The 24,674-nt window shown below is 46.5% G+C and overlaps 10 non-coding genes and 2 pseudogenes across 10 annotated transcripts; all 12 read left to right on the top strand.

Moving 5' to 3' along the window:
• Window positions 1-627: 627 nt before the first annotated feature.
• LOC130303038 (U2 spliceosomal RNA) lies at window positions 628-818 on the top strand. The gene has a single exon (XR_008853166.1). It is a non-coding gene; the product is annotated as a U2 spliceosomal RNA (small nuclear RNA).
• Window positions 819-2,910: 2,092 nt separating this feature from the next.
• LOC130303036 (U2 spliceosomal RNA) lies at window positions 2,911-3,101 on the top strand. The gene has a single exon (XR_008853164.1). It is a non-coding gene; the product is annotated as a U2 spliceosomal RNA (small nuclear RNA).
• Window positions 3,102-5,190: 2,089 nt separating this feature from the next.
• On the top strand, window positions 5,191-5,381 carry LOC130303035 (U2 spliceosomal RNA). The gene has a single exon (XR_008853163.1). It is a non-coding gene; the product is annotated as a U2 spliceosomal RNA (small nuclear RNA).
• Window positions 5,382-7,474: 2,093 nt separating this feature from the next.
• Window positions 7,475-7,665, top strand: LOC130303034 (U2 spliceosomal RNA). Its single transcript, XR_008853162.1, has one exon. It is a non-coding gene; the product is annotated as a U2 spliceosomal RNA (small nuclear RNA).
• Window positions 7,666-9,754: 2,089 nt separating this feature from the next.
• On the top strand, window positions 9,755-9,945 carry LOC130303033 (U2 spliceosomal RNA). Its single transcript, XR_008853161.1, has one exon. It is a non-coding gene; the product is annotated as a U2 spliceosomal RNA (small nuclear RNA).
• Window positions 9,946-12,043: 2,098 nt separating this feature from the next.
• Window positions 12,044-12,234, top strand: LOC130303032 (U2 spliceosomal RNA). The gene has a single exon (XR_008853160.1). It is a non-coding gene; the product is annotated as a U2 spliceosomal RNA (small nuclear RNA).
• Window positions 12,235-14,324: 2,090 nt separating this feature from the next.
• Window positions 14,325-14,515, top strand: LOC130303031 (U2 spliceosomal RNA). The gene has a single exon (XR_008853159.1). It is a non-coding gene; the product is annotated as a U2 spliceosomal RNA (small nuclear RNA).
• A 2,094-nt stretch (window positions 14,516-16,609) lies between these two features.
• On the top strand, window positions 16,610-16,800 carry LOC130303030 (U2 spliceosomal RNA). Its single transcript, XR_008853157.1, has one exon. It is a non-coding gene; the product is annotated as a U2 spliceosomal RNA (small nuclear RNA).
• Window positions 16,801-18,889: 2,089 nt separating this feature from the next.
• On the top strand, window positions 18,890-19,080 carry LOC130303029 (U2 spliceosomal RNA). The gene has a single exon (XR_008853156.1). It is a non-coding gene; the product is annotated as a U2 spliceosomal RNA (small nuclear RNA).
• Window positions 19,081-21,168: 2,088 nt separating this feature from the next.
• LOC130303049 (U2 spliceosomal RNA) lies at window positions 21,169-21,328 on the top strand (annotated as a pseudogene).
• Window positions 21,329-21,984: 656 nt separating this feature from the next.
• On the top strand, window positions 21,985-22,194 carry LOC130303045 (U2 spliceosomal RNA; annotated as a pseudogene).
• A 2,089-nt stretch (window positions 22,195-24,283) lies between these two features.
• LOC130303028 (U2 spliceosomal RNA) lies at window positions 24,284-24,474 on the top strand. Its single transcript, XR_008853155.1, has one exon. It is a non-coding gene; the product is annotated as a U2 spliceosomal RNA (small nuclear RNA).
• The last annotated feature ends 200 nt before the right edge of the window (window positions 24,475-24,674 follow it).

Genomic DNA, 24,674 nt, shown 5'->3' with positions numbered 1-24,674 from the left:
AGTGTTATGATGTCACTCACTTCCACAGGCCTTGCAGAGTGTAAACAACAACAACCCAGCTTTGTTGTGTATGTAACCATAGGGATTTGTGATGTCACCTAGAACCTTCACAGCAGCGACAGCTTTATGAGGAGCATCAGCACTGCTCTGCCTGAGCAGAACCATCACCGCCATAGGTTGTCAAATAACCCGGATTTAACCCACACAGGTAAGTCCAATGGGGTGCAGGCATGTCCTCTATGCTTACAGCTTCCCGTGGGTGTTGGTTTGATACCGTTTGGGGACAGCCAAGGAGGCATCTGCAGGCAACAAAGGTAGGTGTGTGCTTGTGTGTGTGTTTCCTATGCAGATCCTAAGCCCAGTGTCACATGCAAGTAGGAGGAGTAAGAAGGGTTCCTGGCAAATCCGGGTTATGGATTGCATTTAAAAAGGCCCCGTGGGAGTGCAATGGGCCCCTGTCTTGCTGCTTAGCAATAATGGTATGGGTTTAGGTTCTGCTGTGTGTACTGGTGGTTGACTGCCCCCCAGCCCAGAGTGTGCATGGAAAATTGTCTGGCAGCCTCCCTGACAGCAAGCAGTGATAGTGCCCATGAAGGGGACCTTGTTGGGCCCGCCCCTTTCACGGTTATCGCTTCTCGGCCTTTTGGCTAAGATCAAGTGTAGTATCTGTTCTTATCAGTTTAATATCTGATACGTCCCCTATCTGGGGACCATATATTAAATGGATTTTTGAGAACGGGGGCCGATTTCGAAGCTTGCTTCCGTCGCCCTATGCATTGACCCGATATGGCAGTATCTTCGGGTACAGTGCACCACCCCCTTACAGGGTTAAAAAGAAAGATTCCTACTTTCATTGCTACCTGCTTGCTGGCTAGCCAGCTAGCCAGCCCTGTGGGCCTTGCTGCTGCTGCAGCCAAAAAACAAAAGGTGGTGCTGCTGCTGCTTCTGCTGCTTCTGCTTCTGCTTGTGTCTGGCCCCTGTTGGAGCGTCCAGGCACAGGACTTCTGCTGCTGCTGACTAAATGGCCTCCTTAATTGGATCATTTGAGTAGCCAGCACACCTGTGCAGGTAGGGCATGACATGATAGGCAGCTGCCTTGATAGCGGGTGGGTGCTGAATGTTCCTAATTGACAAAATAAGATTAATGCTTATGAAGAAATATAAAATCTCATCCCTTCCCCAATATCGCGCCACACCCCTACCCCTTAATTCCCTGGTTGAACGTGATGGACATATGTCTTTTTTCGACCGTACTAACTATGTAACTATGTAACATAACATGGGGGGGGGGGGGTCTCCTGGCTGTTCACACAGGTGTGTCATTGCTGTACATTGACCATGCATTGCTTCTGTGGTATTGCAAAGGCAAAGACAAATGCTTCCAGCCATCCATTGCACTAATGGATTGGTCATCAGCTGGCTGTCTATGTCCCGCATCAATATAGACCAAAGTACAGAGGGTTAGGCTATGCTATTGTGCACCTACCTGATGCATCAGAAGGTGCGAGGCCCTTGCTAAATTCTGTGCACAGACTTTGAGATCTATACTTTAGACTGTATCTAAACCTGCTCCAACATGGACTGACATTCTGGCCTACTTTCAGCCGATGCGACTTGTCTGTCGCTGAACAGTCGCTTTTTATGTATTCAGCACCTATGTATAATGTTGTAAAAATGCTCTAGAAGCTAAAGTCGCAGAAATGTCACACATATTTGGCCTGCAACTTTCTGTGCGACAAATTCAGACAGGAAAAATCAGTATAAATCCTTAGAAAATTATCCCCCAGTGTCTCCATCTGCTGGCGGTATTGAATAAGCATTGCTGCACTGATGGGGTATGCATTAGACGAAAAAAAAGAAGAAAAAGAAGAATAATACGCCCAGAAAAGAGGCGAAAAGGAGAAAAACGTAAAAAAACGTGAAAAAAAAGTAAGAGGAAGAGAAGGGAAAAAAAGGTGGAAATGGGTTTAAAAGTGATTTCGGCGGAGAAATATATATATATATATATATATATATATATATATATATATATATATACGCGCACACACACACATATATATAAACGTATTCTCCGTTGAGATATTGCAGCCGCTGCTGTGTCCAGGCCCAGGAGCCTTAGCACTGTGCTGTGATGTCACTCAATACCACTGACATCACTAGGTGTAAACAACATCTCTCCTTTGCTGTGTATGTGACTATGGAGCTGTTTGGTGATGTCGTCTATTATGGCCTTCATAGAAGCAACAGGAGATTGTTGCATCCATCTAGAACCCTCAGAACTACAGTGCTATGATGTCACTCACTTCCACAGGCCTTGCAGAGTGTAAACAACAACAACCCAGCTTTGTTGTGTATGTAACCATAGGGATTTGTGATGTCACCTAGAACCTTCACAGCAGCGACAGCTTTATGAGGAGCATCAGCACTGCTCTGCCTGAGCAGAACCATCACCGCCATAGGTTGTCAAATAACCCGGATTTAACCCACACAGGTAAGTCCAATGGGGTGCAGGCATGTCCTCTATGCTTACAGCTTCCCGTGGGTGTTGGTTTGATACCGTTTGGGGACAGCCAAGGAGGCATCTGCAGGCAACAAAGGTAGGTGTGTGCTTGTGTGTGTGTTTCCTATGCAGATCCTAAGCCCAGTGTCACATGCAAGTAGGAGGAGTAAGAAGGGTTCCTGGCAAATCCGGGTTATGGATTGCATTTAAAAAGGCCCCGTGGGAGTGCAATGGGCCCCTGTCTTGCTGCTTAGCAATAATGGTATGGGTTTAGGTTCTGCTGTGTGTACTGGTGGTTGACTGCCCCCCAGCCCAGAGTGTGCATGGAAAATTGTCTGGCAGCCTCCCTGACAGCAAGCAGTGATAGTGCCCATGAAGGGGACCTTGTTGGGCCCGCCCCTTTCACGGTTATCGCTTCTCGGCCTTTTGGCTAAGATCAAGTGTAGTATCTGTTCTTATCAGTTTAATATCTGATACGTCCCCTATCTGGGGACCATATATTAAATGGATTTTTGAGAACGGGGGCCGATTTCGAAGCTTGCTTCCGTCGCCCTATGCATTGACCCGATATGGCAGTATCTTCGGGTACAGTGCACCACCCCCTTACAGGGTTAAAAAGAAAGATTCCTACTTTCATTGCTACCTGCTTGCTGGCTAGCCAGCTAGCCAGCCCTGTGGGCCTTGCTGCTGCTGCAGCCAAAAAACAAAAGGTGGTGCTGCTGCTGCTTCTGCTGCTTCTGCTTCTGCTTGTGTCTGGCCCCTGTTGGAGCGTCCAGGCACAGGACTTCTGCTGCTGCTGACTAAATGGCCTCCTTAATTGGATCATTTGAGTAGCCAGCACACCTGTGCAGGTAGGGCATGACATGATAGGCAGCTGCCTTGATAGCGGGTGGGTGCTGAATGTTCCTAATTGACAAAATAAGATTAATGCTTATGAAGAAATATAAAATCTCATCCCTTCCCCAATATCGCGCCACACCCCTACCCCTTAATTCCCTGGTTGAACGTGATGGACATATGTCTTTTTTCGACCGTACTAACTATGTAACTATGTAACATAACATGGGGGGGGGGGGTCTCCTGGCTGTTCACACAGGTGTGTCATTGCTGTACATTGACCATGCATTGCTTCTGTGGTATTGCAAAGGCAAAGACAAATGCTTCCAGCCATCCATTGCACTAATGGATTGGTCATCAGCTGGCTGTCTATGTCCCGCATCAATATAGACCAAAGTACAGAGGGTTAGGCTATGCTATTGTGCACCTACCTGATGCATCAGAAGGTGCGAGGCCCTTGCTAAATTCTGTGCACAGACTTTGAGATCTATACTTTAGACTGTATCTAAACCTGCTCCAACATGGACTGACATTCTGGCCTACTTTCAGCCGATGCGACTTGTCTGTCGCTGAACAGTCGCTTTTTATGTATTCAGCACCTATGTATAATGTTGTAAAAATGCTCTAGAAGCTAAAGTCGCAGAAATGTCACACATATTTGGCCTGCAACTTTCTGTGCGACAAATTCAGACAGGAAAAATCAGTATAAATCCTTAGAAAATTATCCCCCAGTGTCTCCATCTGCTGGCGGTATTGAATAAGCATTGCTGCACTGATGGGGTATGCATTAGACGAAAAAAAAGAAGAAAAAGAAGAATAATACGCCCAGAAAAGAGGCGAAAAGGAGAAAAACGTAAAAAAACGTGAAAAAAAAGTAAGAGGAAGAGAAGGGAAAAAAAGGTGGAAATGGGTTTAAAAGTGATTTCGGCGGAGAAATATATATATATATATATATATATATATATATATATATATATATACGCGCACACACACACATATATATAAACGTATTCTCCGTTGAGATATTGCAGCCGCTGCTGTGTCCAGGCCCAGGAGCCTTAGCACTGTGCTGTGATGTCACTCAATACCACTGACATCACTAGGTGTAAACAACATCTCTCCTTTGCTGTGTATGTGACTATGGAGCTGTTTGGTGATGTCGTCTATTATGGCCTTCATAGAAGCAACAGGAGATTGTTGCATCCATCTAGAACCCTCAGAACTACAGTGCTATGATGTCACTCACTTCCACAGGCCTTGCAGAGTGTAAACAACAACAACCCAGCTTTGTTGTGTATGTAACCATAGGGATTTGTGATGTCACCTAGAACCTTCACAGCAGCGACAGCTTTATGAGGAGCATCAGCACTGCTCTGCCTGAGCAGAACCATCACCGCCATAGGTTGTCAAATAACCCGGATTTAACCCACACAGGTAAGTCCAATGGGGTGCAGGCATGTCCTCTATGCTTACAGCTTCCCGTGGGTGTTGGTTTGATACCGTTTGGGGACAGCCAAGGAGGCATCTGCAGGCAACAAAGGTAGGTGTGTGCTTGTGTGTGTGTTTCCTATGCAGATCCTAAGCCCAGTGTCACATGCAAGTAGGAGGAGTAAGAAGGGTTCCTGGCAAATCCGGGTTATGGATTGCATTTAAAAAGGCCCCGTGGGAGTGCAATGGGCCCCTGTCTTGCTGCTTAGCAATAATGGTATGGGTTTAGGTTCTGCTGTGTGTACTGGTGGTTGACTGCCCCCCAGCCCAGAGTGTGCATGGAAAATTGTCTGGCAGCCTCCCTGACAGCAAGCAGTGATAGTGCCCATGAAGGGGACCTTGTTGGGCCCGCCCCTTTCACGGTTATCGCTTCTCGGCCTTTTGGCTAAGATCAAGTGTAGTATCTGTTCTTATCAGTTTAATATCTGATACGTCCCCTATCTGGGGACCATATATTAAATGGATTTTTGAGAACGGGGGCCGATTTCGAAGCTTGCTTCCGTCGCCCTATGCATTGACCCGATATGGCAGTATCTTCGGGTACAGTGCACCACCCCCTTACAGGGTTAAAAAGAAAGATTCCTACTTTCATTGCTACCTGCTTGCTGGCTAGCCAGCTAGCCAGCCCTGTGGGCCTTGCTGCTGCTGCAGCCAAAAAACAAAAGGTGGTGCTGCTGCTGCTTCTGCTGCTTCTGCTTCTGCTTGTGTCTGGCCCCTGTTGGAGCGTCCAGGCACAGGACTTCTGCTGCTGCTGACTAAATGGCCTCCTTAATTGGATCATTTGAGTAGCCAGCACACCTGTGCAGGTAGGGCATGACATGATAGGCAGCTGCCTTGATAGCGGGTGGGTGCTGAATGTTCCTAATTGACAAAATAAGATTAATGCTTATGAAGAAATATAAAATCTCATCCCTTCCCCAATATCGCGCCACACCCCTACCCCTTAATTCCCTGGTTGAACGTGATGGACATATGTCTTTTTTCGACCGTACTAACTATGTAACTATGTAACATAACATGGGGGGGGGGGGTCTCCTGGCTGTTCACACAGGTGTGTCATTGCTGTACATTGACCATGCATTGCTTCTGTGGTATTGCAAAGGCAAAGACAAATGCTTCCAGCCATCCATTGCACTAATGGATTGGTCATCAGCTGGCTGTCTATGTCCCGCATCAATATAGACCAAAGTACAGAGGGTTAGGCTATGCTATTGTGCACCTACCTGATGCATCAGAAGGTGCGAGGCCCTTGCTAAATTCTGTGCACAGACTTTGAGATCTATACTTTAGACTGTATCTAAACCTGCTCCAACATGGACTGACATTCTGGCCTACTTTCAGCCGATGCGACTTGTCTGTCGCTGAACAGTCGCTTTTTATGTATTCAGCACCTATGTATAATGTTGTAAAAATGCTCTAGAAGCTAAAGTCGCAGAAATGTCACACATATTTGGCCTGCAACTTTCTGTGCGACAAATTCAGACAGGAAAAATCAGTATAAATCCTTAGAAAATTATCCCCCAGTGTCTCCATCTGCTGGCGGTATTGAATAAGCATTGCTGCACTGATGGGGTATGCATTAGACGAAAAAAAAGAAGAAAAAGAAGAATAATACGCCCAGAAAAGAGGCGAAAAGGAGAAAAACGTAAAAAAACGTGAAAAAAAAGTAAGAGGAAGAGAAGGGAAAAAAAGGTGGAAATGGGTTTAAAAGTGATTTCGGCGGAGAAATATATATATATATATATATATATATATATATATATATATATATATATACGCGCACACACACACATATATATAAACGTATTCTCCGTTGAGATATTGCAGCCGCTGCTGTGTCCAGGCCCAGGAGCCTTAGCACTGTGCTGTGATGTCACTCAATACCACTGACATCACTAGGTGTAAACAACATCTCTCCTTTGCTGTGTATGTGACTATGGAGCTGTTTGGTGATGTCGTCTATTATGGCCTTCATAGAAGCAACAGGAGATTGTTGCATCCATCTAGAACCCTCAGAACTACAGTGCTATGATGTCACTCACTTCCACAGGCCTTGCAGAGTGTAAACAACAACAACCCAGCTTTGTTGTGTATGTAACCATAGGGATTTGTGATGTCACCTAGAACCTTCACAGCAGCGACAGCTTTATGAGGAGCATCAGCACTGCTCTGCCTGAGCAGAACCATCACCGCCATAGGTTGTCAAATAACCCGGATTTAACCCACACAGGTAAGTCCAATGGGGTGCAGGCATGTCCTCTATGCTTACAGCTTCCCGTGGGTGTTGGTTTGATACCGTTTGGGGACAGCCAAGGAGGCATCTGCAGGCAACAAAGGTAGGTGTGTGCTTGTGTGTGTGTTTCCTATGCAGATCCTAAGCCCAGTGTCACATGCAAGTAGGAGGAGTAAGAAGGGTTCCTGGCAAATCCGGGTTATGGATTGCATTTAAAAAGGCCCCGTGGGAGTGCAATGGGCCCCTGTCTTGCTGCTTAGCAATAATGGTATGGGTTTAGGTTCTGCTGTGTGTACTGGTGGTTGACTGCCCCCCAGCCCAGAGTGTGCATGGAAAATTGTCTGGCAGCCTCCCTGACAGCAAGCAGTGATAGTGCCCATGAAGGGGACCTTGTTGGGCCCGCCCCTTTCACGGTTATCGCTTCTCGGCCTTTTGGCTAAGATCAAGTGTAGTATCTGTTCTTATCAGTTTAATATCTGATACGTCCCCTATCTGGGGACCATATATTAAATGGATTTTTGAGAACGGGGGCCGATTTCGAAGCTTGCTTCCGTCGCCCTATGCATTGACCCGATATGGCAGTATCTTCGGGTACAGTGCACCACCCCCTTACAGGGTTAAAAAGAAAGATTCCTACTTTCATTGCTACCTGCTTGCTGGCTAGCCAGCTAGCCAGCCCTGTGGGCCTTGCTGCTGCTGCAGCCAAAAAACAAAAGGTGGTGCTGCTGCTGCTTCTGCTGCTTCTGCTTCTGCTTGTGTCTGGCCCCTGTTGGAGCGTCCAGGCACAGGACTTCTGCTGCTGCTGACTAAATGGCCTCCTTAATTGGATCATTTGAGTAGCCAGCACACCTGTGCAGGTAGGGCATGACATGATAGGCAGCTGCCTTGATAGCGGGTGGGTGCTGAATGTTCCTAATTGACAAAATAAGATTAATGCTTATGAAGAAATATAAAATCTCATCCCTTCCCCAATATCGCGCCACACCCCTACCCCTTAATTCCCTGGTTGAACGTGATGGACATATGTCTTTTTTCGACCGTACTAACTATGTAACTATGTAACATAACATGGGGGGGGGGGGTCTCCTGGCTGTTCACACAGGTGTGTCATTGCTGTACATTGACCATGCATTGCTTCTGTGGTATTGCAAAGGCAAAGACAAATGCTTCCAGCCATCCATTGCACTAATGGATTGGTCATCAGCTGGCTGTCTATGTCCCGCATCAATATAGACCAAAGTACAGAGGGTTAGGCTATGCTATTGTGCACCTACCTGATGCATCAGAAGGTGCGAGGCCCTTGCTAAATTCTGTGCACAGACTTTGAGATCTATACTTTAGACTGTATCTAAACCTGCTCCAACATGGACTGACATTCTGGCCTACTTTCAGCCGATGCGACTTGTCTGTCGCTGAACAGTCGCTTTTTATGTATTCAGCACCTATGTATAATGTTGTAAAAATGCTCTAGAAGCTAAAGTCGCAGAAATGTCACACATATTTGGCCTGCAACTTTCTGTGCGACAAATTCAGACAGGAAAAATCAGTATAAATCCTTAGAAAATTATCCCCCAGTGTCTCCATCTGCTGGCGGTATTGAATAAGCATTGCTGCACTGATGGGGTATGCATTAGACGAAAAAAAAGAAGAAAAAGAAGAATAATACGCCCAGAAAAGAGGCGAAAAGGAGAAAAACGTAAAAAAACGTGAAAAAAAAGTAAGAGGAAGAGAAGGGAAAAAAAGGTGGAAATGGGTTTAAAAGTGATTTCGGCGGAGAAATATATATATATATATATATATATATATATATATATATATATATACGCGCACACACACACATATATATAAACGTATTCTCCGTTGAGATATTGCAGCCGCTGCTGTGTCCAGGCCCAGGAGCCTTAGCACTGTGCTGTGATGTCACTCAATACCACTGACATCACTAGGTGTAAACAACATCTCTCCTTTGCTGTGTATGTGACTATGGAGCTGTTTGGTGATGTCGTCTATTATGGCCTTCATAGAAGCAACAGGAGATTGTTGCATCCATCTAGAACCCTCAGAACTACAGTGCTATGATGTCACTCACTTCCACAGGCCTTGCAGAGTGTAAACAACAACAACCCAGCTTTGTTGTGTATGTAACCATAGGGATTTGTGATGTCACCTAGAACCTTCACAGCAGCGACAGCTTTATGAGGAGCATCAGCACTGCTCTGCCTGAGCAGAACCATCACCGCCATAGGTTGTCAAATAACCCGGATTTAACCCACACAGGTAAGTCCAATGGGGTGCAGGCATGTCCTCTATGCTTACAGCTTCCCGTGGGTGTTGGTTTGATACCGTTTGGGGACAGCCAAGGAGGCATCTGCAGGCAACAAAGGTAGGTGTGTGCTTGTGTGTGTGTTTCCTATGCAGATCCTAAGCCCAGTGTCACATGCAAGTAGGAGGAGTAAGAAGGGTTCCTGGCAAATCCGGGTTATGGATTGCATTTAAAAAGGCCCCGTGGGAGTGCAATGGGCCCCTGTCTTGCTGCTTAGCAATAATGGTATGGGTTTAGGTTCTGCTGTGTGTACTGGTGGTTGACTGCCCCCCAGCCCAGAGTGTGCATGGAAAATTGTCTGGCAGCCTCCCTGACAGCAAGCAGTGATAGTGCCCATGAAGGGGACCTTGTTGGGCCCGCCCCTTTCACGGTTATCGCTTCTCGGCCTTTTGGCTAAGATCAAGTGTAGTATCTGTTCTTATCAGTTTAATATCTGATACGTCCCCTATCTGGGGACCATATATTAAATGGATTTTTGAGAACGGGGGCCGATTTCGAAGCTTGCTTCCGTCGCCCTATGCATTGACCCGATATGGCAGTATCTTCGGGTACAGTGCACCACCCCCTTACAGGGTTAAAAAGAAAGATTCCTACTTTCATTGCTACCTGCTTGCTGGCTAGCCAGCTAGCCAGCCCTGTGGGCCTTGCTGCTGCTGCAGCCAAAAAACAAAAGGTGGTGCTGCTGCTGCTTCTGCTGCTTCTGCTTCTGCTTGTGTCTGGCCCCTGTTGGAGCGTCCAGGCACAGGACTTCTGCTGCTGCTGACTAAATGGCCTCCTTAATTGGATCATTTGAGTAGCCAGCACACCTGTGCAGGTAGGGCATGACATGATAGGCAGCTGCCTTGATAGCGGGTGGGTGCTGAATGTTCCTAATTGACAAAATAAGATTAATGCTTATGAAGAAATATAAAATCTCATCCCTTCCCCAATATCGCGCCACACCCCTACCCCTTAATTCCCTGGTTGAACGTGATGGACATATGTCTTTTTTCGACCGTACTAACTATGTAACTATGTAACATAACATGGGGGGGGGGGGGTCTCCTGGCTGTTCACACAGGTGTGTCATTGCTGTACATTGACCATGCATTGCTTCTGTGGTATTGCAAAGGCAAAGACAAATGCTTCCAGCCATCCATTGCACTAATGGATTGGTCATCAGCTGGCTGTCTATGTCCCGCATCAATATAGACCAAAGTACAGAGGGTTAGGCTATGCTATTGTGCACCTACCTGATGCATCAGAAGGTGCGAGGCCCTTGCTAAATTCTGTGCACAGACTTTGAGATCTATACTTTAGACTGTATCTAAACCTGCTCCAACATGGACTGACATTCTGGCCTACTTTCAGCCGATGCGACTTGTCTGTCGCTGAACAGTCGCTTTTTATGTATTCAGCACCTATGTATAATGTTGTAAAAATGCTCTAGAAGCTAAAGTCGCAGAAATGTCACACATATTTGGCCTGCAACTTTCTGTGCGACAAATTCAGACAGGAAAAATCAGTATAAATCCTTAGAAAATTATCCCCCAGTGTCTCCATCTGCTGGCGGTATTGAATAAGCATTGCTGCACTGATGGGGTATGCATTAGACGAAAAAAAAGAAGAAAAAGAAGAATAATACGCCCAGAAAAGAGGCGAAAAGGAGAAAAACGTAAAAAAACGTGAAAAAAAAGTAAGAGGAAGAGAAGGGAAAAAAAGGTGGAAATGGGTTTAAAAGTGATTTCGGCGGAGAAATATATATATATATATATATATATATATATATATATATATATATATATATATACGCGCACACACACACATATATATAAACGTATTCTCCGTTGAGATATTGCAGCCGCTGCTGTGTCCAGGCCCAGGAGCCTTAGCACTGTGCTGTGATGTCACTCAATACCACTGACATCACTAGGTGTAAACAACATCTCTCCTTTGCTGTGTATGTGACTATGGAGCTGTTTGGTGATGTCGTCTATTATGGCCTTCATAGAAGCAACAGGAGATTGTTGCATCCATCTAGAACCCTCAGAACTACAGTGCTATGATGTCACTCACTTCCACAGGCCTTGCAGAGTGTAAACAACAACAACCCAGCTTTGTTGTGTATGTAACCATAGGGATTTGTGATGTCACCTAGAACCTTCACAGCAGCGACAGCTTTATGAGGAGCATCAGCACTGCTCTGCCTGAGCAGAACCATCACCGCCATAGGTTGTCAAATAACCCGGATTTAACCCACACAGGTAAGTCCAATGGGGTGCAGGCATGTCCTCTATGCTTACAGCTTCCCGTGGGTGTTGGTTTGATACCGTTTGGGGACAGCCAAGGAGGCATCTGCAGGCAACAAAGGTAGGTGTGTGCTTGTGTGTGTGTTTCCTATGCAGATCCTAAGCCCAGTGTCACATGCAAGTAGGAGGAGTAAGAAGGGTTCCTGGCAAATCCGGGTTATGGATTGCATTTAAAAAGGCCCCGTGGGAGTGCAATGGGCCCCTGTCTTGCTGCTTAGCAATAATGGTATGGGTTTAGGTTCTGCTGTGTGTACTGGTGGTTGACTGCCCCCCAGCCCAGAGTGTGCATGGAAAATTGTCTGGCAGCCTCCCTGACAGCAAGCAGTGATAGTGCCCATGAAGGGGACCTTGTTGGGCCCGCCCCTTTCACGGTTATCGCTTCTCGGCCTTTTGGCTAAGATCAAGTGTAGTATCTGTTCTTATCAGTTTAATATCTGATACGTCCCCTATCTGGGGACCATATATTAAATGGATTTTTGAGAACGGGGGCCGATTTCGAAGCTTGCTTCCGTCGCCCTATGCATTGACCCGATATGGCAGTATCTTCGGGTACAGTGCACCACCCCCTTACAGGGTTAAAAAGAAAGATTCCTACTTTCATTGCTACCTGCTTGCTGGCTAGCCAGCTAGCCAGCCCTGTGGGCCTTGCTGCTGCTGCAGCCAAAAAACAAAAGGTGGTGCTGCTGCTGCTTCTGCTGCTTCTGCTTCTGCTTGTGTCTGGCCCCTGTTGGAGCGTCCAGGCACAGGACTTCTGCTGCTGCTGACTAAATGGCCTCCTTAATTGGATCATTTGAGTAGCCAGCACACCTGTGCAGGTAGGGCATGACATGATAGGCAGCTGCCTTGATAGCGGGTGGGTGCTGAATGTTCCTAATTGACAAAATAAGATTAATGCTTATGAAGAAATATAAAATCTCATCCCTTCCCCAATTTCGCGCCACACCCCTACCCCTTAATTCCCTGGTTGAACGTGATGGACATATGTCTTTTTTCGACCGTACTAACTATGTAACTATGTAACATAACATGGGGGGGGGGGGGTCTCCTGGCTGTTCACACAGGTGTGTCATTGCTGTACATTGACCATGCATTGCTTCTGTGGTATTGCAAAGGCAAAGACAAATGCTTCCAGCCATCCATTGCACTAATGGATTGGTCATCAGCTGGCTGTCTATGTCCCGCATCAATATAGACCAAAGTACAGAGGGTTAGGCTATGCTATTGTGCACCTACCTGATGCATCAGAAGGTGCGAGGCCCTTGCTAAATTCTGTGCACAGACTTTGAGATCTATACTTTAGACTGTATCTAAACCTGCTCCAACATGGACTGACATTCTGGCCTACTTTCAGCCGATGCGACTTGTCTGTCGCTGAACAGTCGCTTTTTATGTATTCAGCACCTATGTATAATGTTGTAAAAATGCTCTAGAAGCTAAAGTCGCAGAAATGTCACACATATTTGGCCTGCAACTTTCTGTGCGACAAATTCAGACAGGAAAAATCAGTATAAATCCTTAGAAAATTATCCCCCAGTGTCTCCATCTGCTGGCGGTATTGAATAAGCATTGCTGCACTGATGGGGTATGCATTAGACGAAAAAAAAGAAGAAAAAGAAGAATAATACGCCCAGAAAAGAGGCGAAAAGGAGAAAAACGTAAAAAAACGTGAAAAAAAAGTAAGAGGAAGAGAAGGGAAAAAAAGGTGGAAATGGGTTTAAAAGTGATTTCGGCGGAGAAATATATATATATATATATATATATATATATATATATATATATATACGCGCACACACACACATATATATAAACGTATTCTCCGTTGAGATATTGCAGCCGCTGCTGTGTCCAGGCCCAGGAGCCTTAGCACTGTGCTGTGATGTCACTCAATACCACTGACATCACTAGGTGTAAACAACATCTCTCCTTTGCTGTGTATGTGACTATGGAGCTGTTTGGTGATGTCGTCTATTATGGCCTTCATAGAAGCAACAGGAGATTGTTGCATCCATCTAGAACCCTCAGAACTACAGTGCTATGATGTCACTCACTTCCACAGGCCTTGCAGAGTGTAAACAACAACAACCCAGCTTTGTTGTGTATGTAACCATAGGGATTTGTGATGTCACCTAGAACCTTCACAGCAGCGACAGCTTTATGAGGAGCATCAGCACTGCTCTGCCTGAGCAGAACCATCACCGCCATAGGTTGTCAAATAACCCGGATTTAACCCACACAGGTAAGTCCAATGGGGTGCAGGCATGTCCTCTATGCTTACAGCTTCCCGTGGGTGTTGGTTTGATACCGTTTGGGGACAGCCAAGGAGGCATCTGCAGGCAACAAAGGTAGGTGTGTGCTTGTGTGTGTGTTTCCTATGCAGATCCTAAGCCCAGTGTCACATGCAAGTAGGAGGAGTAAGAAGGGTTCCTGGCAAATCCGGGTTATGGATTGCATTTAAAAAGGCCCCGTGGGAGTGCAATGGGCCCCTGTCTTGCTGCTTAGCAATAATGGTATGGGTTTAGGTTCTGCTGTGTGTACTGGTGGTTGACTGCCCCCCAGCCCAGAGTGTGCATGGAAAATTGTCTGGCAGCCTCCCTGACAGCAAGCAGTGATAGTGCCCATGAAGGGGACCTTGTTGGGCCCGCCCCTTTCACGGTTATCGCTTCTCGGCCTTTTGGCTAAGATCAAGTGTAGTATCTGTTCTTATCAGTTTAATATCTGATACGTCCCCTATCTGGGGACCATATATTAAATGGATTTTTGAGAACGGGGGCCGATTTCGAAGCTTGCTTCCGTCGCCCTATGCATTGACCCGATATGGCAGTATCTTCGGGTACAGTGCACCACCCCCTTACAGGGTTAAAAAGAAAGATTCCTACTTTCATTGCTACCTGCTTGCTGGCTAGCCAGCTAGCCAGCCCTGTGGGCCTTGCTGCTGCTGCAGCCAAAAAACAAAAGGTGGTGCTGCTGCTGCTTCTGCTGCTTCTGCTTCTGCTTGTGTCTGGCCCCTGTTGGAGCGTCCAGGCACAGGACTTCTGCTGCTGCTGACTAAATGGCCTCCTTAATTGGATCATTTGAGTAGCCAGCACACCTGTGCAGGTAGGGCATGACATGATAGGCAGCTGCCTTGATAGCGGGTGGGTGCTGAATGTTCCTAATTGACAAAATAAGATTAATGCTTATGAAGAAATATAAAATCTCATCCCTTCCCCAATATCGCGCCACACCCCTACCCCTTAATTCCCTGGTTGAACGTGATGGACATATGTCTTTTTTCGACCGTACTAACTATGTAACTATGTAACATAACATGGGGGGGGGGGGGTCTCCTGGCTGTTCACACAGGTGTGTCATTGCTGTACATTGACCATGCATTGCTTCTGTGGTATTGCAAAGGCAAAGACAAATGCTTCCAGCCATCCATTGCACTAATGGATTGGTCATCAGCTGGCTGTCTATGTCCCGCATCAATATAGACCAAAGTACAGAGGGTTAGGCTATGCTATTGTGCACCTACCTGATGCATCAGAAGGTGCGAGGCCCTTGCTAAATTCTGTGCACAGACTTTGAGATCTATACTTTAGACTGTATCTAAACCTGCTCCAACATGGACTGACATTCTGGCCTACTTTCAGCCGATGCGACTTGTCTGTCGCTGAACAGTCGCTTTTTATGTATTCAGCACCTATGTATAATGTTGTAAAAATGCTCTAGAAGCTAAAGTCGCAGAAATGTCACACATATTTGGCCTGCAACTTTCTGTGCGACAAATTCAGACAGGAAAAATCAGTATAAATCCTTAGAAAATTATCCCCCAGTGTCTCCATCTGCTGGCGGTATTGAATAAGCATTGCTGCACTGATGGGGTATGCATTAGACGAAAAAAAAGAAGAAAAAGAAGAATAATACGCCCAGAAAAGAGGCGAAAAGGAGAAAAACGTAAAAAAACGTGAAAAAAAAGTAAGAGGAAGAGAAGGGAAAAAAAGGTGGAAATGGGTTTAAAAGTGATTTCGGCGGAGAAATATATATATATATATATATATATATATATATATATATATATATATATACGCGCACACACACACATATATATAAACGTATTCTCCGTTGAGATATTGCAGCCGCTGCTGTGTCCAGGCCCAGGAGCCTTAGCACTGTGCTGTGATGTCACTCAATACCACTGACATCACTAGGTGTAAACAACATCTCTCCTTTGCTGTGTATGTGACTATGGAGCTGTTTGGTGATGTCGTCTATTATGGCCTTCATAGAAGCAACAGGAGATTGTTGCATCCATCTAGAACCCTCAGAACTACAGTGCTATGATGTCACTCACTTCCACAGGCCTTGCAGAGTGTAAACAACAACAACCCAGCTTTGTTGTGTATGTAACCATAGGGATTTGTGATGTCACCTAGAACCTTCACAGCAGCGACAGCTTTATGAGGAGCATCAGCACTGCTCTGCCTGAGCAGAACCATCACCGCCATAGGTTGTCAAATAACCCGGATTTAACCCACACAGGTAAGTCCAATGGGGTGCAGGCATGTCCTCTATGCTTACAGCTTCCCGTGGGTGTTGGTTTGATACCGTTTGGGGACAGCCAAGGAGGCATCTGCAGGCAACAAAGGTAGGTGTGTGCTTGTGTGTGTGTTTCCTATGCAGATCCTAAGCCCAGTGTCACATGCAAGTAGGAGGAGTAAGAAGGGTTCCTGGCAAATCCGGGTTATGGATTGCATTTAAAAAGGCCCCGTGGGAGTGCAATGGGCCCCTGTCTTGCTGCTTAGCAATAATGGTATGGGTTTAGGTTCTGCTGTGTGTACTGGTGGTTGACTGCCCCCCAGCCCAGAGTGTGCATGGAAAATTGTCTGGCAGCCTCCCTGACAGCAAGCAGTGATAGTGCCCATGAAGGGGACCTTGTTGGGCCCGCCCCTTTCACGGTTATCGCTTCTCGGCCTTTTGGCTAAGATCAAGTGTAGTATCTGTTCTTATCAGTTTAATATCTGATACGTCCCCTATCTGGGGACCATATATTAAATGGATTTTTGAGAACGGGGGCCGATTTCGAAGCTTGCTTCCGTCGCCCTATGCATTGACCCGATATGGCAGTATCTTCGGGTACAGTGCACCACCCCCTTACAGGGTTAAAAAGAAAGATTCCTACTTTCATTGCTACCTGCTTGCTGGCTAGCCAGCTAGCCAGCCCTGTGGGCCTTGCTGCTGCTGCAGCCAAAAAACAAAAGGTGGTGCTGCTGCTGCTTCTGCTGCTTCTGCTTCTGCTTGTGTCTGGCCCCTGTTGGAGCGTCCAGGCACAGGACTTCTGCTGCTGCTGACTAAATGGCCTCCTTAATTGGATCATTTGAGTAGCCAGCACACCTGTGCAGGTAGGGCATGACATGATAGGCAGCTGCCTTGATAGCGGGTGGGTGCTGAATGTTCCTAATTGACAAAATAAGATTAATGCTTATGAAGAAATATAAAATCTCATCCCTTCCCCAATATCGCGCCACACCCCTACCCCTTAATTCCCTGGTTGAACGTGATGGACATATGTCTTTTTTCGACCGTACTAACTATGTAACTATGTAACATAACATGGGGGGGGGGGGTCTCCTGGCTGTTCACACAGGTGTGTCATTGCTGTACATTGACCATGCATTGCTTCTGTGGTATTGCAAAGGCAAAGACAAATGCTTCCAGCCATCCATTGCACTAATGGATTGGTCATCAGCTGGCTGTCTATGTCCCGCATCAATATAGACCAAAGTACAGAGGGTTAGGCTATGCTATTGTGCACCTACCTGATGCATCAGAAGGTGCGAGGCCCTTGCTAAATTCTGTGCACAGACTTTGAGATCTATACTTTAGACTGTATCTAAACCTGCTCCAACATGGACTGACATTCTGGCCTACTTTCAGCCGATGCGACTTGTCTGTCGCTGAACAGTCGCTTTTTATGTATTCAGCACCTATGTATAATGTTGTAAAAATGCTCTAGAAGCTAAAGTCGCAGAAATGTCACACATATTTGGCCTGCAACTTTCTGTGCGACAAATTCAGACAGGAAAAATCAGTATAAATCCTTAGAAAATTATCCCCCAGTGTCTCCATCTGCTGGCGGTATTGAATAAGCATTGCTGCACTGATGGGGTATGCATTAGACGAAAAAAAAGAAGAAAAAGAAGAATAATACGCCCAGAAAAGAGGCGAAAAGGAGAAAAACGTAAAAAAACGTGAAAAAAAAGTAAGAGGAAGAGAAGGGAAAAAAAGGTGGAAATGGGTTTAAAAGTGATTTCGGCGGAGAAATATATATATATATATATATATATATATATATATATATATATATACGCGCACACACACACATATATATAAACGTATTCTCCGTTGAGATATTGCAGCCGCTGCTGTGTCCAGGCCCAGGAGCCTTAGCACTGTGCTGTGATGTCACTCAATACCACTGACATCACTAGGTGTAAACAACATCTCTCCTTTGCTGTGTATGTGACTATGGAGCTGTTTGGTGATGTCGTCTATTATGGCCTTCATAGAAGCAACAGGAGATTGTTGCATCCATCTAGAACCCTCAGAACTACAGTGCTATGATGTCACTCACTTCCACAGGCCTTGCAGAGTGTAAACAACAACAACCCAGCTTTGTTGTGTATGTAACCATAGGGATTTGTGATGTCACCTAGAACCTTCACAGCAGCGACAGCTTTATGAGGAGCATCAGCACTGCTCTGCCTGAGCAGAACCATCACCGCCATAGGTTGTCAAATAACCCGGATTTAACCCACACAGGTAAGTCCAATGGGGTGCAGGCATGTCCTCTATGCTTACAGCTTCCCGTGGGTGTTGGTTTGATACCGTTTGGGGACAGCCAAGGAGGCATCTGCAGGCAACAAAGGTAGGTGTGTGCTTGTGTGTGTGTTTCCTATGCAGATCCTAAGCCCAGTGTCACATGCAAGTAGGAGGAGTAAGAAGGGTTCCTGGCAAATCCGGGTTATGGATTGCATTTAAAAAGGCCCCGTGGGAGTGCAATGGGCCCCTGTCTTGCTGCTTAGCAATAATGGTATGGGTTTAGGTTCTGCTGTGTGTACTGGTGGTTGACTGCCCCCCAGCCCAGAGTGTGCATGGAAAATTGTCTGGCAGCCTCCCTGACAGCAAGCAGTGATAGTGCCCATGAAGGGGACCTTGTTGGGCCCGCCCCTTTCACGGTTATCGCTTCTCGGCCTTTTGGCTAAGATCAAGTGTAGTATCTGTTCTTATCAGTTTAATATCTGATACGTCCCCTATCTGGGGACCATATATTAAATGGATTTTTGAGAACGGGGGCCGATTTCGAAGCTTGCTTCCGTCGCCCTATGCATTGACCCGATATGGCAGTATCTTCGGGTACAGTGCACCACCCCCTTACAGGGTTAAAAAGAAAGATTCCTACTTTCATTGCTACCTGCTTGCTGGCTAGCCAGCTAGCCAGCCCTGTGGGCCTTGCTGCTGCTGCAGCCAAAAAACAAAAGGTGGTGCTGCTGCTGCTTCTGCTGCTTCTGCTTCTGCTTGTGTCTGGCCCCTGTTGGAGCGTCCAGGCACAGGACTTCTGCTGCTGCTGACTAAATGGCCTCCTTAATTGGATCATTTGAGTAGCCAGCACACCTGTGCAGGTAGGGCATGACATGATAGGCAGCTGCCTTGATAGCGGGTGGGTGCTGAATGTTCCTAATTGACAAAATAAGATTAATGCTTATGAAGAAATATAAAATCTCATCCCTTCCCCAATATCGCGCCACACCCCTACCCCTTAATTCCCTGGTTGAACGTGATGGACATATGTCTTTTTTCGACCGTACTAACTATGTAACTATGTAACATAACATGGGGGGGGGGGGTCTCCTGGCTGTTCACACAGGTGTGTCATTGCTGTACATTGACCATGCATTGCTTCTGTGGTATTGCAAAGGCAAAGACAAATGCTTCCAGCCATCCATTGCACTAATGGATTGGTCATCAGCTGGCTGTCTATGTCCCGCATCAATATAGACCAAAGTACAGAGGGTTAGGCTATGCTATTGTGCACCTACCTGATGCATCAGAAGGTGCGAGGCCCTTGCTAAATTCTGTGCACAGACTTTGAGATCTATACTTTAGACTGTATCTAAACCTGCTCCAACATGGACTGACATTCTGGCCTACTTTCAGCCGATGCGACTTGTCTGTCGCTGAACAGTCGCTTTTTATGTATTCAGCACCTATGTATAATGTTGTAAAAATGCTCTAGAAGCTAAAGTCGCAGAAATGTCACACATATTTGGCCTGCAACTTTCTGTGCGACAAATTCAGACAGGAAAAATCAGTATAAATCCTTAGAAAATTATCCCCCAGTGTCTCCATCTGCTGGCGGTATTGAATAAGCATTGCTGCACTGATGGGGTATGCATTAGACGAAAAAAAAGAAGAAAAAGAAGAATAATACGCCCAGAAAAGAGGCGAAAAGGAGAAAAACGTAAAAAAACGTGAAAAAAAAGTAAGAGGAAGAGAAGGGAAAAAAAGGTGGAAATGGGTTTAAAAGTGATTTCGGCGGAGAATATATATATATATATATATATATATATATATATATATATATATACGCGCACACACACACATATATATAAACGTATTCTCCGTTGAGATATTGCAGCCGCTGCTGTGTCCAGGCCCAGGAGCCTTAGCACTGTGCTGTGATGTCACTCAATACCACTGACATCACTAGGTGTAAACAACATCTCTCCTTTGCTGTGTATGTGACTATGGAGCTGTTTGGTGATGTCGTCTATTATGGCCTTCATAGAAGCAACAGGAGATTGTTGCATCCATCTAGAACCCTCAGAACTACAGTGCTATGATGTCACTCACTTCCACAGGCCTTGCAGAGTGTAAACAACAACAACCCAGCTTTGTTGTGTATGTAACCATAGGGATTTGTGATGTCACCTAGAACCTTCACAGCAGCGACAGCTTTATGAGGAGCATCAGCACTGCTCTGCCTGAGCAGAACCATCACCGCCATAGGTTGTCAAATAACCCGGATTTAACCCACACAGGTAAGTCCAATGGGGTGCAGGCATGTCCTCTATGCTTACAGCTTCCCGTGGGTGTTGGTTTGATACCGTTTGGGGACAGCCAAGGAGGCATCTGCAGGCAACAAAGGTAGGTGTGTGCTTGTGTGTGTGTTTCCTATGCAGATCCTAAGCCCAGTGTCACATGCAAGTAGGAGGAGTAAGAAGGGTTCCTGGCAAATCCGGGTTATGGATTGCATTTAAAAAGGCCCCGTGGGAGTGCAATGGGCCCCTGTCTTGCTGCTTAGCAATAATGGTATGGGTTTAGGTTCTGCTGTGTGTACTGGTGGTTGACTGCCCCCCAGCCCAGAGTGTGCATGGAAAATTGTCTGGCAGCCTCCCTGACAGCAAGCAGTGATAGTGCCCATGAAGGGGACCTTGTTGGGCCCGCCCCTTTCACGGTTATCGCTTCTCGGCCTTTTGGCTAAGATCAAGTGTAGTATCTGTTCTTATCAGTTTTCATGCTGGTGGGGATGGGTGCTGCATGGAGGATGCAGGTGTACCAGGGCTTTCCGGGGCTGGTTCTGAGGAATCAGCTCGACGGCTGCCCCGATGTGACCTGTTCCCTCCGGGTCTCGCCATGAGGCTGAGAGGGTCTAGAGCCGAGGTACTTTTGTGCCTCGGGGAGTGGTGACCCCGAGGTGCCGAAACTCACTGGGAGAATAGGCTCACTGAGTTGAAGCACGGGCACCATAATCTCTTCACCTTGTGGCACTCACCTCTTGATTCCCGGCCTTCTGGCTAGGATCAGAGAAATTTTTATAGATCCGGCCGGATGTCCGGGCAGTATATCTGCACACATTCACTTATTTATTTCTTTTTTGTCTCACTGTGTCACTTTTTGCGTGTTGTGTGTTCACAGGATTTGTCAGGATGCGGTAGCCCTTCTGGGTGTCCCTCCTGGCGGTCTAGGGGAGGTGTGTGTGGCCATTAGGTTCCGCACCTCCCTGCAAACACCCCGGGTACTCCTGCTTTGGCAGGGTACCTACCGTAATCGGCTCTGCGGGCAGATACCTTGGCCAACGCCAAGGGGGATGCCGGGAGCATTTGTGGTCCCCTAGTAGCTTCGGCGAAAAGGGACATCGAACCTGGAACCTCGCAGGTACCTTTTGGTCCGGAGGTGAAGGGTAAGGTTTGTTGGGGGGCCTCTCTCCTATCGGAGAAGGGCTTGCGATAGACCGCATCCTTTGTGCACGTTTTTTTTAGTGTAACACGTTTGCACTTTTTCTTGCACTTTGGGTGAATCGAAAGCACGTTCCTCGGCTTAAAAAAGAAAATCTGTTCTTATCAGTTTAATATCTGATACGTCCCCTATCTGGGGACCATATATTAAATGGATTTTTGAGAACGGGGGCCGATTTCGAAGCTTGCTTCCGTCGCCCTATGCATTGACCCGATATGGCAGTATCTTCGGGTACAGTGCACCACCCCCTTACAGGGTTAAAAAGAAAGATTCCTACTTTCATTGCTACCTGCTTGCTGGCTAGCCAGCTAGCCAGCCCTGTGGGCCTTGCTGCTGCTGCAGCCAAAAAACAAAAGGTGGTGCTGCTGCTGCTTCTGCTGCTTCTGCTTCTGCTTGTGTCTGGCCCCTGTTGGAGCGTCCAGGCACAGGACTTCTGCTGCTGCTGACTAAATGGCCTCCTTAATTGGATCATTTGAGTAGCCAGCACACCTGTGCAGGTAGGGCATGACATGATAGGCAGCTGCCTTGATAGCGGGTGGGTGCTGAATGTTCCTAATTGACAAAATAAGATTAATGCTTATGAAGAAATATAAAATCTCATCCCTTCCCCAATATCGCGCCACACCCCTACCCCTTAATTCCCTGGTTGAACGTGATGGACATATGTCTTTTTTCGACCGTACTAACTATGTAACTATGTAACATAACATGGGGGGGGGGGGTCTCCTGGCTGTTCACACAGGTGTGTCATTGCTGTACATTGACCATGCATTGCTTCTGTGGTATTGCAAAGGCAAAGACAAATGCTTCCAGCCATCCATTGCACTAATGGATTGGTCATCAGCTGGCTGTCTATGTCCCGCATCAATATAGACCAAAGTACAGAGGGTTAGGCTATGCTATTGTGCACCTACCTGATGCATCAGAAGGTGCGAGGCCCTTGCTAAATTCTGTGCACAGACTTTGAGATCTATACTTTAGACTGTATCTAAACCTGCTCCAACATGGACTGACATTCTGGCCTACTTTCAGCCGATGCGACTTGTCTGTCGCTGAACAGTCGCTTTTTATGTATTCAGCACCTATGTATAATGTTGTAAAAATGCTCTAGAAGCTAAAGTCGCAGAAATGTCACACATATTTGGCCTGCAACTTTCTGTGCGACAAATTCAGACAGGAAAAATCAGTATAAATCCTTAGAAAATTATCCCCCAGTGTCTCCATCTGCTGGCGGTATTGAATAAGCATTGCTGCACTGATGGGGTATGCATTAGACGAAAAAAAAGAAGAAAAAGAAGAATAATACGCCCAGAAAAGAGGCGAAAAGGAGAAAAACGTAAAAAAACGTGAAAAAAAAGTAAGAGGAAGAGAAGGGAAAAAAAGGTGGAAATGGGTTTAAAAGTGATTTCGGCGGAGAAATATATATATATATATATATATATATATATATATATATATATATACGCGCACACACACACATATATATAAACGTATTCTCCGTTGAGATATTGCAGCCGCTGCTGTGTCCAGGCCCAGGAGCCTTAGCACTGTGCTGTGATGTCACTCAATACCACTGACATCACTAGGTGTAAACAACATCTCTCCTTTGCTGTGTATGTGACTATGGAGCTGTTTGGTGATGTCGTCTATTATGGCCTTCATAGAAGCAACAGGAGATTGTTGCATCCATCTAGAACCCTCAGAACTACAGTGCTATGATGTCACTCACTTCCACAGGCCTTGCAGAGTGTAAACAACAACAACCCAGCTTTGTTGTGTATGTAACCATAGGGATTTGTGATGTCACCTAGAACCTTCACAGCAGCGACAGCTTTATGAGGAGCATCAGCACTGCTCTGCCTGAGCAGAACCATCACCGCCATAGGTTGTCAAATAACCCGGATTTAACCCACACAGGTAAGTCCAATGGGGTGCAGGCATGTCCTCTATGCTTACAGCTTCCCGTGGGTGTTGGTTTGATACCGTTTGGGGACAGCCAAGGAGGCATCTGCAGGCAACAAAGGTAGGTGTGTGCTTGTGTGTGTGTTTCCTATGCAGATCCTAAGCCCAGTGTCACATGCAAGTAGGAGGAGTAAGAAGGGTTCCTGGCAAATCCGGGTTATGGATTGCATTTAAAAAGGCCCCGTGGGAGTGCAATGGGCCCCTGTCTTGCTGCTTAGCAATAATGGTATGGGTTTAGGTTCTGCTGTGTGTACTGGTGGTTGACTGCCCCCCAGCCCAGAGTGTGCATGGAAAATTGTCTGGCAGCCTCCCTGACAGCAAGCAGTGATAGTGCCCATGAAGGGGACCTTGTTGGGCCCGCCCCTTTCACGGTTATCGCTTCTCGGCCTTTTGGCTAAGATCAAGTGTAGTATCTGTTCTTATCAGTTTAATATCTGATACGTCCCCTATCTGGGGACCATATATTAAATGGATTTTTGAGAACGGGGGCCGATTTCGAAGCTTGCTTCCGTCGCCCTATGCATTGACCCGATATGGCAGTATCTTCGGGTACAGTGCACCACCCCCTTACAGGGTTAAAAAGAAAGATTCCTACTTTCATTGCTACCTGCTTGCTGGCTAGCCAGCTAGCCAGCCCTGTGGGCCTTGCTGCTGCTGCAGCCAAAAAACAAAAGGTGGTGCTGCTGCTGCTTCTGCTGCTTCTGCTTCTGCTTGTGTCTGGCCCCTGTTGGAGCGTCCAGGCACAGGACTTCTGCTGCTGCTGAC

Source organism: Hyla sarda, unplaced genomic scaffold (genome assembly GCF_029499605.1).
Source record: "Hyla sarda isolate aHylSar1 unplaced genomic scaffold, aHylSar1.hap1 scaffold_1188, whole genome shotgun sequence".
Classification (NCBI taxonomy): domain Eukaryota; kingdom Metazoa; phylum Chordata; class Amphibia; order Anura; family Hylidae; genus Hyla; species Hyla sarda.
The sequence above is the reverse complement of the archived record's forward strand: the minus strand, read 5'-3'. Positions and strand labels throughout refer to the sequence as shown.